General features: G+C 35.7%; 1 pseudogene; it reads left to right on the forward strand.

Annotated features, from left to right (window-relative positions):
• Positions 1-3,471, forward strand: part of LOC136840646 (retinol dehydrogenase 12-like) — a 25,286-nt pseudogene extending 21,815 nt beyond the window's left edge.
• The last annotated feature ends 12,962 nt before the right edge of the window (positions 3,472-16,433 follow it).

A 16,433-nucleotide genomic window follows, 5' to 3' on the forward strand; every position in this document is an offset into this window, starting at 1 on the left:
GTTATTATATGATCAATTTAACTGACTGAATAAAAGAGTTTTGTTAAAATATCCACTTATCTTTCAGTTTCTTCAGGGCCATCCATTGCAAGCTTTTTTTTTAACCAGTTTCGATGAAATACAAAACTTTTTCATATGCAGACTAACACATTTTTCTTTGATTTCAAATCTCTCATCCACCATCACAAAAAAATATGTATTATTATTATTATTATTATTATTATTATTATTATTATTATTATTATTATTATTATTATTATTATTATTATTATTATTATTATTATTATTATTATTATTATTATTATTATTATTAAGATGAAACCTATTCATATGGAATAAGCCCACCACAGGGGCCACTGACTTGAAATTCTCTAAGCTTCCAGAGAATATTCTGGTTTTCATTTGAAAGAAATAACAGAAGGTAATTGGCAGTGCGGAGAAGAAGAAATCAGTTATTAGAAAAAAATTAATAATATAAATAAATAAAATGAAAGTCAATTGTTAGTATACACAAGGAGAATTGTTTTAGGTTAGTAATGCAATGCATCGCCGCTTGAAGTTTTGAGGTTCCAATGTAATTTTTACGTAAAAGTACTTTATTTGTGAAACAATCTCCAGTATATGTATATATATATATATATATATATATATATATATATATATATATATATATATATATATATATATATATATATATATATATATAATTGTTCTAACCATCAATTCACGTCCCTTCAACCAGGTGTCGTTGTCAATTCCATGAATCCTGGTCTTGTGTACACGGAAATATTCGACAAATCTGGAGGGTATTTGTAGGGCAGTTCTTCAGGCTACTTGTTCCTTTCCTGGGAAAAGTAAGTAACGTGTTGCCTTTTATGTTCATCAAATACTGTCTGACCTCTTAAGTAAAGGCTATAATATTCTCCGCAAGGCTACTTCCAGTGCCTCGTTGTGTATCGCGTGACGAGGTAATTGGGAATCTGAGCTAAGCAGTTTCTCAAGAGAGTGCATTTCGACAAATTGGAAATTGGTTGTGTCACTAAATGGTGAGATTCAGCTGTGACGATTTTCTGACACAGCACAAAAGACATTTCAAGTATTTCAATTTTATCATTTTAACAAAGTCAATATATATGTGCATATATATGTATGTATATATGTATCATGTATGTATGTATGTATGTGTGTATATATATATATATATATATATATATATATATATATATATATATATATATATATATATATATATATATATATAATATATATATATATATATATATATATATATATATATATATATATATATATATAAATATATATATATATACAGTATATATATGACGTAGAGTCCAGATAACTTGAGAAATTTACTGAAGTAATGTTAGAAATATACCGTCTTTTGTTTGTGTGTGTTTTTTTTTTTGCAGAAAACCTCCGCCATGTTTACTCTCCGCAGGTGCACTGAAGCATTACTGAAGGTTCTTTGCGGTGCCCCTTCGGCCCCTAGCTGCAACCCTTTCCATTCCTTTGACTGTACCTCCGTTCATATTCCCCTTCCTCCAGCTTACTTTCCTCAACCCTCTCCTAGCAATTGTTTCTTAGTGCAACTTCAAAATGTTTTCCTCCTGTTACACCTTTCAAAACTTTTTAATCTCAATTTCCCTTTCAGCGCTGAATGACCTCATCATAGGTCCCGGGGCTTGGCCTTGGGCCTAAATTTTATATTTCGTCCCGACGCCATGTTTGGTGCCGGACCCTCGAAGAATTGACGTAAAACCATAGAAAAAAGACAATAAATTTCTCACATTATTTCGGTCAATTTCTCAAGATATCTCAGTTGTACTACATCATATATACTGTTCGTATATATATAATTATACATATATACACACACACATATATATATATATATATATGTATGTATATATATATATATTATATATATATACTGTACATATATACATATATATATTATATATGTATATATATATATTATACATATATATATATATATATATATATATATATATATATATATATATATATATATATATATATATATATATATATATTAAATACCATTTTCTACATCGTTCAGTCACGAAATTTTCATTAATAAACAACATCTCCGTGTGGAGTCCTTCCTTACAATCACTGAAGCAAACAAACAAATAAAAAAAAATATTATGAGTCCCTATATAAAAAATTATTCTTAGTTTATAATGTGCTTCTAGTATTGTCCCTGTTTTACAAGATACGTTCAGTTACTCACCCTGAACCTATCAATTATGACTACGCTCTGAGTAAGTCTAGCCTCTTCAGATCAACTGTAAAATCATTTTTATTCCCAACAGACCGAAGTCCAGGGGGCGCAGACTATTATATACCTGGCAGCTGCTGAAGAAACCGGAAAAATCGCTGGAAAGTTCTTCGAAGACTGTAAGGTTCGTGTCTGAGTTCAAGAAATGCAGTTAAAAGGAGACAAACTCACGCTTAGCTGGTGTGGTCTACCATTTTCAAATATTATTGCCACACGGGGAAATGAATCTTTAAAATATTTTGCATTATCACTGCGAATAGACAAACTTTAGATTTTAGGAATACATAGTTGTACATATTTCATGTCAAGATACCAGAAAGATATTTAATAGCCAAAATGTGCCCTCATAACTTCTCGAATTCTTCTTGACACTTTTTGGATATGTTTGGATTATGAGGTAATTCTGATGTCCAGAAGCAAATTCGAACCCTCATCCAGACTATCAGAACGATGTCAAGTCGGCAACGAGACCTCGTTATGCTGCCTGACATCAAAATGACTTCATATGTCTTGCATTTGGATCCAAGGCTTTGTAATGACAGACGTATCCAAAAAGCGTGAAGAAGAATTCGAGGAGTTAAGAGGGTACTAGTTGTTATTACAAATATCAATGTATCTGGTAAAAAGTAACCAGTAGATTCTACAGTATAATTATATGTATTTAAGAATATTGACTGACACTCTTTTCTTGAGTGTAGTTTAGTTTGAATGTAGATTTTCAAGCGTATTTTCAAATCTACACCAAGATCTCCCCTCAAAGAAGAAGGTCCCATTTTATCCACACCTTTAAAGAACATAATTGCCTCTTCTTCACAGTCTTTACAAGAATTCACTGTCGTAGTCAAAGTAAAGACGATATACTTGTGAATATAAATTACCAAAGATACAATTAACCATTTCTTTCCAGATATCTTCTACAGCAGACGCACTCCTCAAAGACGAGGATTTAGCCAAGCAAGTCTGGGAAGCTAGTGAGAGTCTTGTTTCTCTACAGCAGCATGAGAAGCACTACTAAGCTCCAGAACCTTCTGGAGCGTCAGAGTCAGCACTGTCAGCCCTTGCTGTCATTGTGAAGAGACCAGGTTTTGTCAGCACTGTCTGTCAGCCTTTGCTGTCATCTTAAAGAGAACAGACTTCTGAACATAAAGAGTTTTTGAAGTTTCTTCGTTTTTCTTGGCTGGAACTAAGCATACAGTGTATGTTATTCATGCTAGGAACTTAGTATACAATGTATGTCATTCATGCTAGGTACTTAGCATACAATGTTTGCTATTCATGCTCGAAACTTAGCATGCAATATATATGATTCCAGCTGAGAACTTAACATACAATGTATGTCATTCATGCTAGGTACTTAGTATACAATGTTTGTTATTCATGCTAAGAACTCGGCAAACAACGTATGTTATTCATGCTAAGCACTTAGCATACAATGTATGTTATTCATGCTAGGAGCTTAGTATACAATGTTTTTTGTTCATACTAAGAACTCAGAAAACAATGTTTGCTATTCATGCTAAGAACTTAGCATACAATGCATGTTATTCATGGCAGGAACTTAGTGTACAATGTATGTCATTCATGCTACGATACAATGGAAATAAACGTTACTAAAACAATTTATTATTATTATTATTATTATTATTATTATTATTATTATTCAGAAGATGAACCTTTTTTATATGGAACAAGCCCATCAAAAATAATTGGAAATACAGAAAGAAGAGATCAGCTATTGGAAAACAAAGATATATGAACAAATCAGTAAGTAGATAAAAATGTAAGTAAATTATTAAGAATAGAAGGAGAATAGTTTTATGGTAGTAGTGCATTGCATCTTCGCTTGAACTTTTGACTATACAGTTACAAATAGCAAGCGTTTATCATGTTCCGATTTTTTTTACAGGACAAAGCAGCCAATATAAATGTTGCACGGGAACGTTAGGTTAATGTACCTTATCCTACTAGCCGTCTGGCTAGTACAGTTGGTAATGTGTTGGCCCGGTTATCTCAGGGACCAGCGTTCGCTCACCGTCAAGGGCTGATGGTGATAATGTCTAACTGATGGTTACTGCCATGAGTGACGACATGGTAGGGGGATTGTGGTTCCCGGCTGCAATACTGTAGGAGGACTGGAACCAACAACTTTAACTTTAACTGCGTTTAGGACCATTGCAGGTCAATTACCAATTACGCTGACTTGATCTACTTTGACTGAATGGTACTAATTGCTTGCGGCAGGCAGATGGCTATTTGTTATTCCCTTTCAGTAATTTGGAAAACTACAGTAATTACTGTACTTGGCCTTGAGATTTCATTGACGACTGCTGCATGAACTTGCAAGCAAATTAAAGGGATATTAGGATATAATGACAGGAAGTTGAGGAAGGGTTGTAATGAACCACTCTCTAGTTGCAGGGCTGGGATTGAACCATAGTAATTTTGGAATTTATCTTTTAATACACTGTTTGATAAAGCTTGTGAGATTGTTAGGTTTTCTGGTCAGTAAAAAGTAACATAAATATTATGCTTATTTTCTGGTCCAATTGTGGGGAAACAATCTGTCAACCACTAAGTAACCAAGAGCAACCCTTTCTAAGATAGGCCTGTGCGTCTAATTGCTCACTACCTACATTCTGTAACTTAGAACATCCTTGAACCGTTAGAGCGAGGACACCAATATTTATATTTATATTCTCTCTTACACTAATATACAGACCAGAAATAATAAAAAAAAAAAACATAAATACCATGTTTATTTTACTGTGCAATAATGGGAAAAGCTATCATCCAACCAGTAAATAAGCCAGAGCAACCATTTCCAAGATAGGCCTACTGGTTTATTTTACTATGAGATTCAGTGCCTTTGTCTCGGTGTTTTTCCGGAATAACTTTTTTTCTGTGCATTTGACGAAGACATTACTTAGCCATAGTATACTTTACATCCCTACCTCATTTTCGGCAGCATTCTTTATTACTTATATTAGAAAAAAAAGTATATTCATAAGAGTAAAATAAAGCAGCCGAAGCCAGTGGCGGAACACTCTAATGTATGGGTTTAAAGTCATACGTGACGTAAACATAATATGACGTCCCGACTCCTCCCACAAGGTGATGACGACAAACAGCTGTCTCTGAAATCCTGAATGAATATTCGTACCTTGTCAAGGCTTCAAGAATGGCGGTTATGATAAGTCATTGTCCCCGTGGTTGCAGGACAACTGTTGTGATTCGACTTGCACAATTGTCTAGAAGTGAGGAGGCCCGTGACAAACTCTACGTAAGCTTGAACAGGTAAATAGATAATAGGCCCTGTTTTGGGTAAGGAGTACACCCGGACATTCAAGGCTACCAAGTCTTCGTCATTTGTTGACTTCCATATGGTGCAGAAAGATAATTATATATGCTGTATAAAGCAATAGTTGTTGATTTCTTAGTAAAATATAACTTGCGGAACAACATTAAAACTTACTTTGCCAAAAAAAAAAAAAAAAAAATGTCATGGGTTATAATACATCACTGAATGACCTCTATAGGTCCCAGTGCTTAGGCTTAGCCCGAAACGCCATAATCCACCCATTGATTATAATGTCAAGTTCCCTCATATGTAATTATGTTAAATAAAGGATCCACGTAAGGGCATGTCATTTCATATGATCGCTCCTGTCCTCTTAGTGACAGTGTACAACAATGGCTGAATTGTAACATTATAATGAAAGTTGTTTTCATATTCCACAGAATATTACCGGCATGGTAGTTCGACTGTTGGTAGGCTTTTAAATACCAAGATTGCTTGCACACTAAAAAGTATATAATACTACCACCACTATAAAGTGTAAACAAAGAGTATAGGTTGTATTTCCTTGTTGACAGAGGTTGAGACTTTTTTCCCGAATAGCCAATTATCCATCGAGAAGGAGGCAAATTAATGACGTCATAAGTTACGTCATTATATCTTCGAAAGAGTTTGCTGGCGATGTCTACAAGAAGTCGGTGTTACTCTTATAATTACCAGAATTATGCAACTTTCGTAATACAGAAAACGGTAAAAAATTAGGCAGGGATGTAAGATACCCTGTGACAAAGCGTCTTTGTCAGGTACGTTGACAAAATTTTTTTCCGGAAAAACACCGGCACACCGGCTGTGAATCTCATAGTGGGAGATTATTATTTATATATATTTATTCTTTCCCACACTGACATACAAACCCGAAATAGTCACAAATGATATAAATATCATACTTAGTTTCTTGTGAAATTGTGGGGAACCTATCAGTTAACTTCTGAACAAACCGGAGCGACCCTTTCTGGGATAGGCATATAAGTCTATTTTGGTCATAGAATGGAGAGCATAGATCGCATATACCTGGATGGATTGGGGTTCGCCATACCAGTACTATGTAGTTCGGTGGTCCAGGCCTGTGCTGAACAGCCTTGCGGCCATTTTTAAAGGTCTGGTAACCGCGCAAATTCAATAGGGGCTTAGTGAGATTGATTTTTTTTATCCTGATTCCAGTAACGGTGCTTACGCGGCTTATATTTGACAAAATAGAAAAAAACAAGTCTTGAAGAGAAAATGGGATAACATTTCACAGGGAAACGAAGCATAATAGAATTTATTTATCCTTAATTTTGTGCTAGTCTTATATATATGTCGTCGTAGCAGTAGACTCGCTTTCTCTCTTTAACGTGTCTAATATGTTCAGCAAATTATCGTGGTACATAAATCTGGCGATAATTTAATTTTGATACCAGAATATCAATAAATTGCATATATATGCTACATAATATAAAGTAAGAACAATCTTGGTGTTATTAAATATGCTTGGCACTACGTAGGCCTATAGGTGTGACACTAGATGTGTCAACCAGTCTCGTCTTTTAAGCATGCTACTGCGATGCATAAGGACACCTGCTGTACGAGTATTTTGTCGGTCATAAAAAATTACCTGAAGTATGTAGCCTCTAGGATACTGCCTATGCCATCATTTTTTTTGACAGTTTTAGACATTAAGGTAGTGTTAGATTTCTTTAACGAAATGCATGTCACCATACACGGTTTCTCAACGACATTCTGAAACGTCACACTTGGGGAGAATGTTGAAAACAATTCCTATTATTCGATTCTAAGTATAAATAAGCGTGTTTTTGTAGCAAACCCTTAACCCTTTCTGTGTTAACTGTCATACATTTCGCATGTTATTGCGGCACATAAGTGCAATTGTGACTTCAGTTTTGAAATCGCAGCAGCTTCCATCTTATACATGCCCCATCTTCTTCGTTTTAACGTGCTTTTTCATATAAAGTAAAAGGGAACTCGTCCCTTATTGAATACGCTTAGCAAGTGGGCGTGTAGGTTACTGGTTGCACCAGCAAGCATCGTCTTTTAAACATGTTACAATGAAAGCATTTTTGGACGACTTGACCAAACCATAGAAAAGAACTACTGTTACTCTAATCGAAGTGAACAATATTTTTATATTGTATATGTAACAGATCTTGACTTACGCATGTTTTCATCGAACCATATGTCTCACAGATTGGTAATAGCAAGAAAATGAAATTTGGTAGTCCAGGCTAAACCTATGCCCCTCAAATTATTCATTTGGTAAGGTGCTGTATAATTTAAACCTTTCTCTGCGTACAACTTGTTTTTGAATGTATAAAAATAATTTCTCTCTGGTAAAAGTTATCGAACCATCACAGCAAGGAAAAAGTTGACTTTTAGAACGGGAACAACAAGGAAAAGAATCTTAACTAGCAAGTCCTAGACCCCATGGCTAAGGATTCTGCGTATATTTTTATCGTTCATTATTCCAAATATGTCAAAATTACTTTATGGGATTCCTTATTTAACAATTCTTTCTCAGTGTCGTTCCACAGCCAAAGCTTGAGAATAGAAAGAAATGATTGCTAGCTTTTTCTTTCTTGGAAAAACGCACATACATACATACACATTATATAGTATAGATACGTAAGAAGGCACTTGTCAAGACTGATTGTCCTTAGACATCAGTGACTACACACACACACACACTATATACTGTGTCTCTATATATATATATATATATATATATATATATATATATATATATGTGTGTGTGTGTGTGTGTGTGTGTGTGTGTGTGTGTGTGTATGAGAGAGAGAGAGAGAGAGAGAGTGTGCGTGTTAAATTATAATATAATTTATTTGTATGTGTACAATCAATTATTCAGCTCTTTGTTGGGTGAGTCGGTAGAGCCGCGGACTGTCACTCGATGGGTCGGAGTTCAATTCCCTGGCCGGCTGATGAAGAGTTAAAGGAATTTATTTCTGGTGATAGAAGTTCATTTCTCGCTATAATGTGGTTCGGATTCCACAATAAACTGTAGGTCCCGTTGCTAAGTCACCAATTGGTTCTTAGCCACGTAAAATAAGTCTAATCCTTCGGGCTAGCCATAGGAGAGCTGTTAATCAGCTCAGTGGGCTGGTAAAACTAAGGTATACTTAACTTTTAACAATCAATTATTCATCATAAACCATTTCGGGTTTTTTTGGCAAGGAATATTTATTGTGATTTACTCCGATGTATATTGAATTCCTTTCGTTTAACATATCCCTATATCTCATTTTATTTTTAAAGTTAAGTTAAGTATACCTTAGTTTTACCAGACCACTGAGCTGATTAACAGCTCTCCTAGAGCTGGCCCGAAGGATTAGGCTTATTTTACGTGACTAAGAACCAACTGGTATTACTTAGCAACGGGACCTACAGTTTATTGTGGAATCCGAACCACATTATAGCGAGAAATGAATTTCTATCACCAGAAATAAATTCCTCTAACTCTTCTTCAGCCGGCCGGAGACTCGAACTCGGGCCTACCGAGTGATAGGACACAGCTCTACCGACTCGCCCAACGAAGAGCTATTTTAATTAATAATAGGTATATATACTTATTACTATGCACATAGATCATTCAGCAAGGGAATAAACTTTTCGAGTGATGTTGTATCTGACTTTCCCTTAATCTAGACATATACAAATTAAAGTACATGATTTTTTTAATGCAAATTATGTACTTTATATAAATGAACATTTTAGTTTTTTTCTCTTTTTGTTCTAAGAGAATGTACAGTTATTTTTACGAATATAGAATATTCATAAGGGAACAAGCTTTTCTAATCAAATTATAGTTGGCTTTCAAAAATATTTGAGATTATACGGATTAGAGCGTAAAATTCTGAACTTCAATAAACCTCAGAATAGAAATATTTCGAAATATATTTTACAGTGATGGTTAATTTACCTATAAAAAATAATATATCCTTATAATAATTAAACCAGAGGAAGAAAAAAAAGCAAAGTTGCCGTAGCACTTCGTCTCTACCCTATAGTACTAATGTCTGAGGTCACACGCCACTCCACGTATATACGCTCTATGATGGAGAGAGAGAGAGAGAGAGAGAGAGAGAGAGAGAGAGAGAGAGAGAGAGAGAGAGAGAGAGATAATTGGACTGATGAGTTGTTTGTCTATTTAGTCCTAATGATATGTGAGAAAATGAGCTTCTGGGTGATTAAAAACCATTCATGAACTATTATGAGAGAGAGAGAGAGAGAGAGAGAGAGAGAGAGAGAGAGAGAGAGAGAGAGAGACGCTGATAGTGTACTTTTATATAGTCGATTCCTAAGGAATCGCGAGGAGTGAATGGTGATTCCAATATCAGCCGGAATCTGGCCGAAGGTAATTTTACACCAAGTAACTTTTCAATCTCATTAGACTCATGTGGAAAAAAAAGAAGTAAATTCAAAACGAATATTATTCCGTAACTTTCTCCTTTTTGGGGGAAAGTTTTTAGGAAAAGTTCCCTTCACTGTGGGTAATGAGACAGAAAGATGGGTTGGGATAGATAGATAGATTAATAGATTGATAGATAGACAGATAGACAGATAGATTGACAAAGTGGTAATCTCCTAATGCGCTTGAAAACCGACTGACGTTTAATGGTTCCTTAACAATAGTCTCAAGTATTTCTTGATGTTTTTTACTTTTGCTTTTTAGATTTCTGAAAAGAAAACTATTGTGCCGGTTTTGTCTGTCCGTCCTCACTTTTTCTGTCCGCCTCACATCTTAAAAACTACTGAGGCTAGAGGGCTGCAAATTGGTATGTTGATCAACCGCCCTCCAATCATCAAACATACAAAATCGCAGCTCTCTAGCCTCAGTAGTTTTTATTTTATTTAAGGTTGAAGTTAGCCATGATCGTGCTTCAGGCAACGCAACAACACAGGTCACCACGGCCGGCTGAGAGTTTCATGGGCAGCGGCTCATACAGCATGATACCGAGACCACCTAAAGATAGATCTATTTTCGATGGCCTTGATTATACGCTGTACAGAAAACTCGATTGCGCCAAAGAAACTTCGGCTCATTTTTTACTTGTTTTTTCAGTAAACAAAACTGGCTCCAGATTTTTGTATTAATATTCTGTGCATATAGGAAAATTAAATGTTTATATATTATATTATATATTATATATATATATATATATATACATATACATATACATATACATAAACATGACTGTTTCTCTATTCAGTATTCATTTTAGAAGCAATAATTTAAACGAAAAAATGAATAGAAACATTTTTACGTGAAAACTCAGATGCACGTATGATTTACGCATTTCAAGTTGACAAACATAAATGAGTATATATGTGTTGTATTTTTATTCATATACAGTAATTTAATATTAGAGTGAAAAATACTTTACTGTAGAATGATAACTTACAAGAGCGATAAGTGCGAACTCACATGCACTTATACTTTAATTAAGCGAATACAAATGTATTGTATTTTTACTCATAATCAAATACAGAAAAATACTTTGTTGTTGAATGATTATGACAGTTTTAAGTGAAAACTCGGATGCACTTATAATCTAATTAAATGATTATAAATGCGAGTTATATTTTGTCTCATATAATATTAGAGAAAACTACACTGTAGTTGAATGATAAATTGTAACATTATTAGTGCGAGCTTAATGTACTTAGAACTTAATTAAAAAACCTTCACAGATATTAAATTTGCAGTAAAAACGAATAGCCTTCGGAAAGTGTCGTAACATTCAATTCAATCATTCCTTTTTTTTTTTTTTACAAAGTAAAAAGATGAAAGCAGCTCTCTCCCTTTTGGACCCATTACAAATCCTATTCCTGCACTCATCAAGAGCAGGTCCTTCAATCTATTTTATCAAAAATAAAAAGTTAATGGGGTTTGAAAAGGATACTGTCTTGTCGCGTCGTCGAGAGTTGAACATAATCGACTTAAAATTTATAATGTCGTTTAATGCGATATTTCACGAGAGCCAAACTTCAATATAGTATCAATATCGTCTCTAACTTTAATAAATAAAATAATAATACTGACTCCGTAGGAGGGTGGTAGGACCGTCAGTGCACCTCATGCGATAAGCTGTAGGCGTTATTTAAGGTTCTTTGCAGCGTCCCTAAAGCCCTGAGCTGCAACCCCTTTCATTTTATGACTGTACCTCCTTCGTTCTTGTTCTTTTTCTTCCACCTTGCTTTCCTCAATCCTCTCCTAACAGTTCTTCGTAGTGCAAAACTGCAAAATGTTTCCCTCCTCTTACACCTTTCAAATCCCTCTACTCTCAGTTTCTCCTCCTGTTACACCTTTCAAATCCCTCTACTCTCAGTTTCTTCTCCTGTTACACCTTTCAAACCTTTTTACTCTCAGTTTCTCCCCCTGTTACACCTTTCAAATCCCTCTGCTTTCAGTTTCTCCTCCTGTTACACCTTTCAAATCCCTCTACTCTCAGTTTCTTCTCCTGTTACACCTTTCAAACCTTTTTACTCTCAGTTTCTCCCCCTGTTACACCTTTCAAATCCCTCTGCTTTCAGTTTCTCCTCCTGTTACACCTTTCAAATCCCTCTACTCTCAGTTTCTCCTCCTGTTACACCTTTCAAACCTTTCTACTCTCAGTTTGTCTTCCTGTTACACCTTTCAAATCCCTCTACTCTCAGTTTCTTCTCCTGTTACACCTTTCAAACCTTTTTACTCTCAGTTTCTCCCCCTGTTACACCTTTCAAATCCCTCTGCTTTCAGTTTCTCCTCCTGTTACACCTTTCAAATCCCTCTACTCTCAGTTTCTCCTCCTGTTACACCTTTCAAATCCCTCTACTCTCAGTTTCTCCTCCTGTTACACCTTTCAAATCCCTCTACTCTCAGTTTCTTCTCCTGTTACAACTTTCAAACCTTTTTATTCCTCTCAATTTCCCTTTCAGCGCTGAATGACCTCATCATAGGTCCCAGCCCTTGCTGGGCCTTTGACCTAAATTTCATATATCCCATTCCATTCCATCACCTTTTCCTGTAAACTTCTCTCTCTCTCTCTCTCTCTCTCTCTCTCTCTCTCTCTCTCTCTCTCTCTCTGCAGGCTGATTTCCCTTTGGGGTCCTCCAGGGTTTATAGTCTGTTAACTCTGCCCCTAAGGGTTTTCAGCCGAAGATTTAAAGAAAGAGAGGAAGAAAGGAAATGGAGACAATTCTTTCCCATACCTTCATCTTTATTGTGTTCCCTCGTTCTCTGCCTTTCTTTAATAATGAACTTCGTCAACCCTCCTCGCCGTAGGGTTGCTTTTCCCCAACGGCAGAGTTACGTAAGAAGAAAATTCAAGGCTGTTTTTATCCGGGAAGTCCCCCAGAATGTCAGGCTGTGTCAAGTTCGCAAAGAAAAATGCGTCGCTAGTCTCGGATCCCAATTCCATAATTCTATCGGATATTTGCAGTAAAAAGAGATTCTCTCTCTCTCTCTCTCTCTCTCTCTCTCTCTCTCTCTCTCTCTCTCTCTCTCTCTCTCTCACAAAGTTCATCACGACGATGCGATACGAGACGCAGATTCCATCTCAAAGTTTCCATTGAGCGTGTTGTGTGTCTGAATAGGAGAGAACGAAGATATATAAATAAAACTGAGGTGTATAGAATCAGCCAAAGTCTGGTCGTATACAAAAATACAGACATCAGATTCAAAATGATAATTTTCTCACTTAGAATGTACATTATTATTATTATTATTATTATTATTATTATTATTATTATTATTATTATTATTATTATTCAGAAGATGAATAAACCTGTTCATATGGAACAACCCTACCACAGGGGCCACTGACTTGAAATTCTAAAGCTTCCAAAGAATGTGGTACTCATTGGCAAGAAGCAACAGAACGTAATAGGAAATACAGAAAGAAGAGATCGCTTATAAGAAGAGAAAAAATCATTTAAATTAATTTGATCTCCAGAGAACTTGTGAAAGGCCATTGTTATGCGCAAGAGAACGCCATTTTATGACGAGATCAACAGCATCGCTGGTATTCAGAAGCAGGGGTTTATCGTCAGGTCTTGCGACAACATTCTCCTTCCCCAAAGGAAAACTTCGTTTGCGCAAATCATACCCGACCCTCGCCCCTCCCGGTCTTGTTTCGTCAACATTCTTAATCCACTCACTCAATGGCGGATGAGTCTTCTTAGGATTCTGGGAAGTAATACAATGTTACCATTGTCTTCCCTGTTTTGCGTAAAAGTTGACAATCTGGTGAGATGACAGAGTTTGAACCAAATTATCTGCATTATTTTAGGAGAATGACACTTTTGATTTTCTTAATAGCAAGGATTTGGGAAAAGTTGCTGTGAGCTGTGCAGTGAAAAATAATTTGGAAAATGAAATGAAGTGGAGATAAACTTTGTACCCGCTTCGAAGAGCAAGGTGTTTTGGGCAAGTTGTGAGAAGATTAAGCACAATTAACCGGAAGTGACATTTTGATTGTTAGTGAAACGTTATTGATTTACGCTTTCCAGAAAACTTGTTGACATGGAAAGTTCTAATTTGAAGTTGTCATATATATATATATATATATATATATATATATATATATATATATATATATATATATATATACATACATATATACACATATATATACATATGTATATATATGCACACACATACACCTACACACGCACACACATATACACACATACACACACACATATATGTGTATACCACTTTAAAAACCAGAGCTATATAACTCAAGTAACTTCTAACAGGCCATGACAAGAATAAAATAATAAACTTTTTTGGTCCTATCAGCTTGGTATTCTAGAGCTTAAAATTCTAGAACTTAAAAGTAATTTCTCTTAACAAGCGCATACGCCGTTAATTATTCTTAAAAACGATACTCCTACGACTACTCGAAAATCTCTCAAGCCGTACTAACAGATCCCAAAGCGATATTATTTTGAAATCTCTGGATAGCGACAATTACTCGAAGCGTGAAGTGCGGTGGCTTTTGGCGAACGCAAATTGATTACGCTTCAAAGAACTGGCCAATCAGGAAACGGCTGTTTTCAGGACGAAACAGTCGAACTATCGACATACCTCCGGCAGTGGAGAGAGAGAGCGTAAGTAGTCTGCCCAATGGTAGTCATCTGTAGTTGTTACTAGACTCCGGTCGTGAAAGCTCATGATCTCAGTGTTATAAAGATTCTACTAATATCTTTTTTATTATAAAGGATTCACAAATCTCTGTGTTATAAAAGGATATATTATATCAGAACAATGGAACAGGTCGTGCAAATGAAGTAATTTAATCATGAGGATATAATATATATTTGAAACAGTGTTTGCTTCTCCATCTTGTTGTGACGCCAGTTATAGTAACCGTAACTCAATCAGTGCTTCTCCGTGGATGTTGTAACGCCAGTTTCAGCAACCATAAATCAATCGGTGCTTTTCCACGGGAAGGTGGTGGCCGTTTCTTGGAGATAAAATTGGATTTTGTGAATTTTTCCAACTGAATTTTGATAAACCTCTCGGCTGTGGGTAAATTTGAAGACAAAGATCATTGCTCAACTGGTTTCAGAGTGAATAAACTATGAAAAGTATAAATTACGTTACTAAGGCATACCAGAATTATTATACAAGTGTGTGAGCGTGGTTTCAGCTTCATTTACGGCTCACAGATAAAAAGGTTTGTGTATTAAAGGTTATAAACGTCGTATCTTTGACGTACGCGGTTGTACTTACCCTTGTAAATTACTACAGTCTGTGCTTCGATACTCTGTCAGTATTGCTTCGAGTGTGAAAATCACATACTCGCAAAAATTCAGAGTAATGCAGTACATTTTTATTCATATTTATTTATTTATTTAATTACTTATTTACTTGTTTACTTGACAGGCCGTCGGACATAGAAGTTATTTCGTGTCAAGGTGCTCCCTACGGAAAGTGATGCAACACAGAAAACGAATAGAACTACGTCAGGGTCTTCTGGGGCATATCTACGGGCAACGATACAACATTCCTTTTTGTAGCCAAAAACAAACTACATCAGGGTCTTTTGGGGCATATCTACGGGAAATGATACAACATTGCCTTTTGTAGCCACAAACAGGCACAAACAAGACGAACAGAACTACTTCAGAGAATTTGTAGCATACCTTCACAGGAATAGTCACAAAAAATATGTCAACTTGCCTTTGTCAGCCCAAAACCGACTAGACGAGTACAACAACACCAAAGAAACTGTAGGCATATCTACACGGGCATATCTACAGAAGTGATACAAAACTGCCTTTGTCAACTCCAAAAACAGGCATAATCAAGACAACTGAACTACATCCCAGAATTTTCAGGGCATATCTACGTGGGCACATCTGCGGAGTGTTGCCAACTTGCCTTTGGCGACCCAAAAAACAGACATAAACAAGAGGACTAGGTGTCTGTTCAGCAAAAATCTTTCAGGACCTCAAATCGTCACAGACCTTAAACTACGAGTGAGGGCAGGACAGCCGTCGACTTTACCGGCTGATGGTGAGTGTTAAAACTATCATTTTTGACGTGGGAATAGCCAGGGTGCTCCACTAAATTTTGGGCAATAAGATACAGTTCAGCTATAAAAATCTTAATAAGGGCATATAACTGATTTACTACAATCTGAAGTGAATATCCCTTGTGATTCAGACTTGTCCCAAACTTGAAACTTGTGCTTTTATCAAAATGAACGGTTAAATTTTCATGTAGATAATTTTTTGTATATCACAGACCACCCC

This window comes from Macrobrachium rosenbergii, chromosome 8 (assembly GCF_040412425.1).
Source record: "Macrobrachium rosenbergii isolate ZJJX-2024 chromosome 8, ASM4041242v1, whole genome shotgun sequence".
Classification (NCBI taxonomy): Eukaryota; Metazoa; Arthropoda; class Malacostraca; order Decapoda; family Palaemonidae; genus Macrobrachium; species Macrobrachium rosenbergii.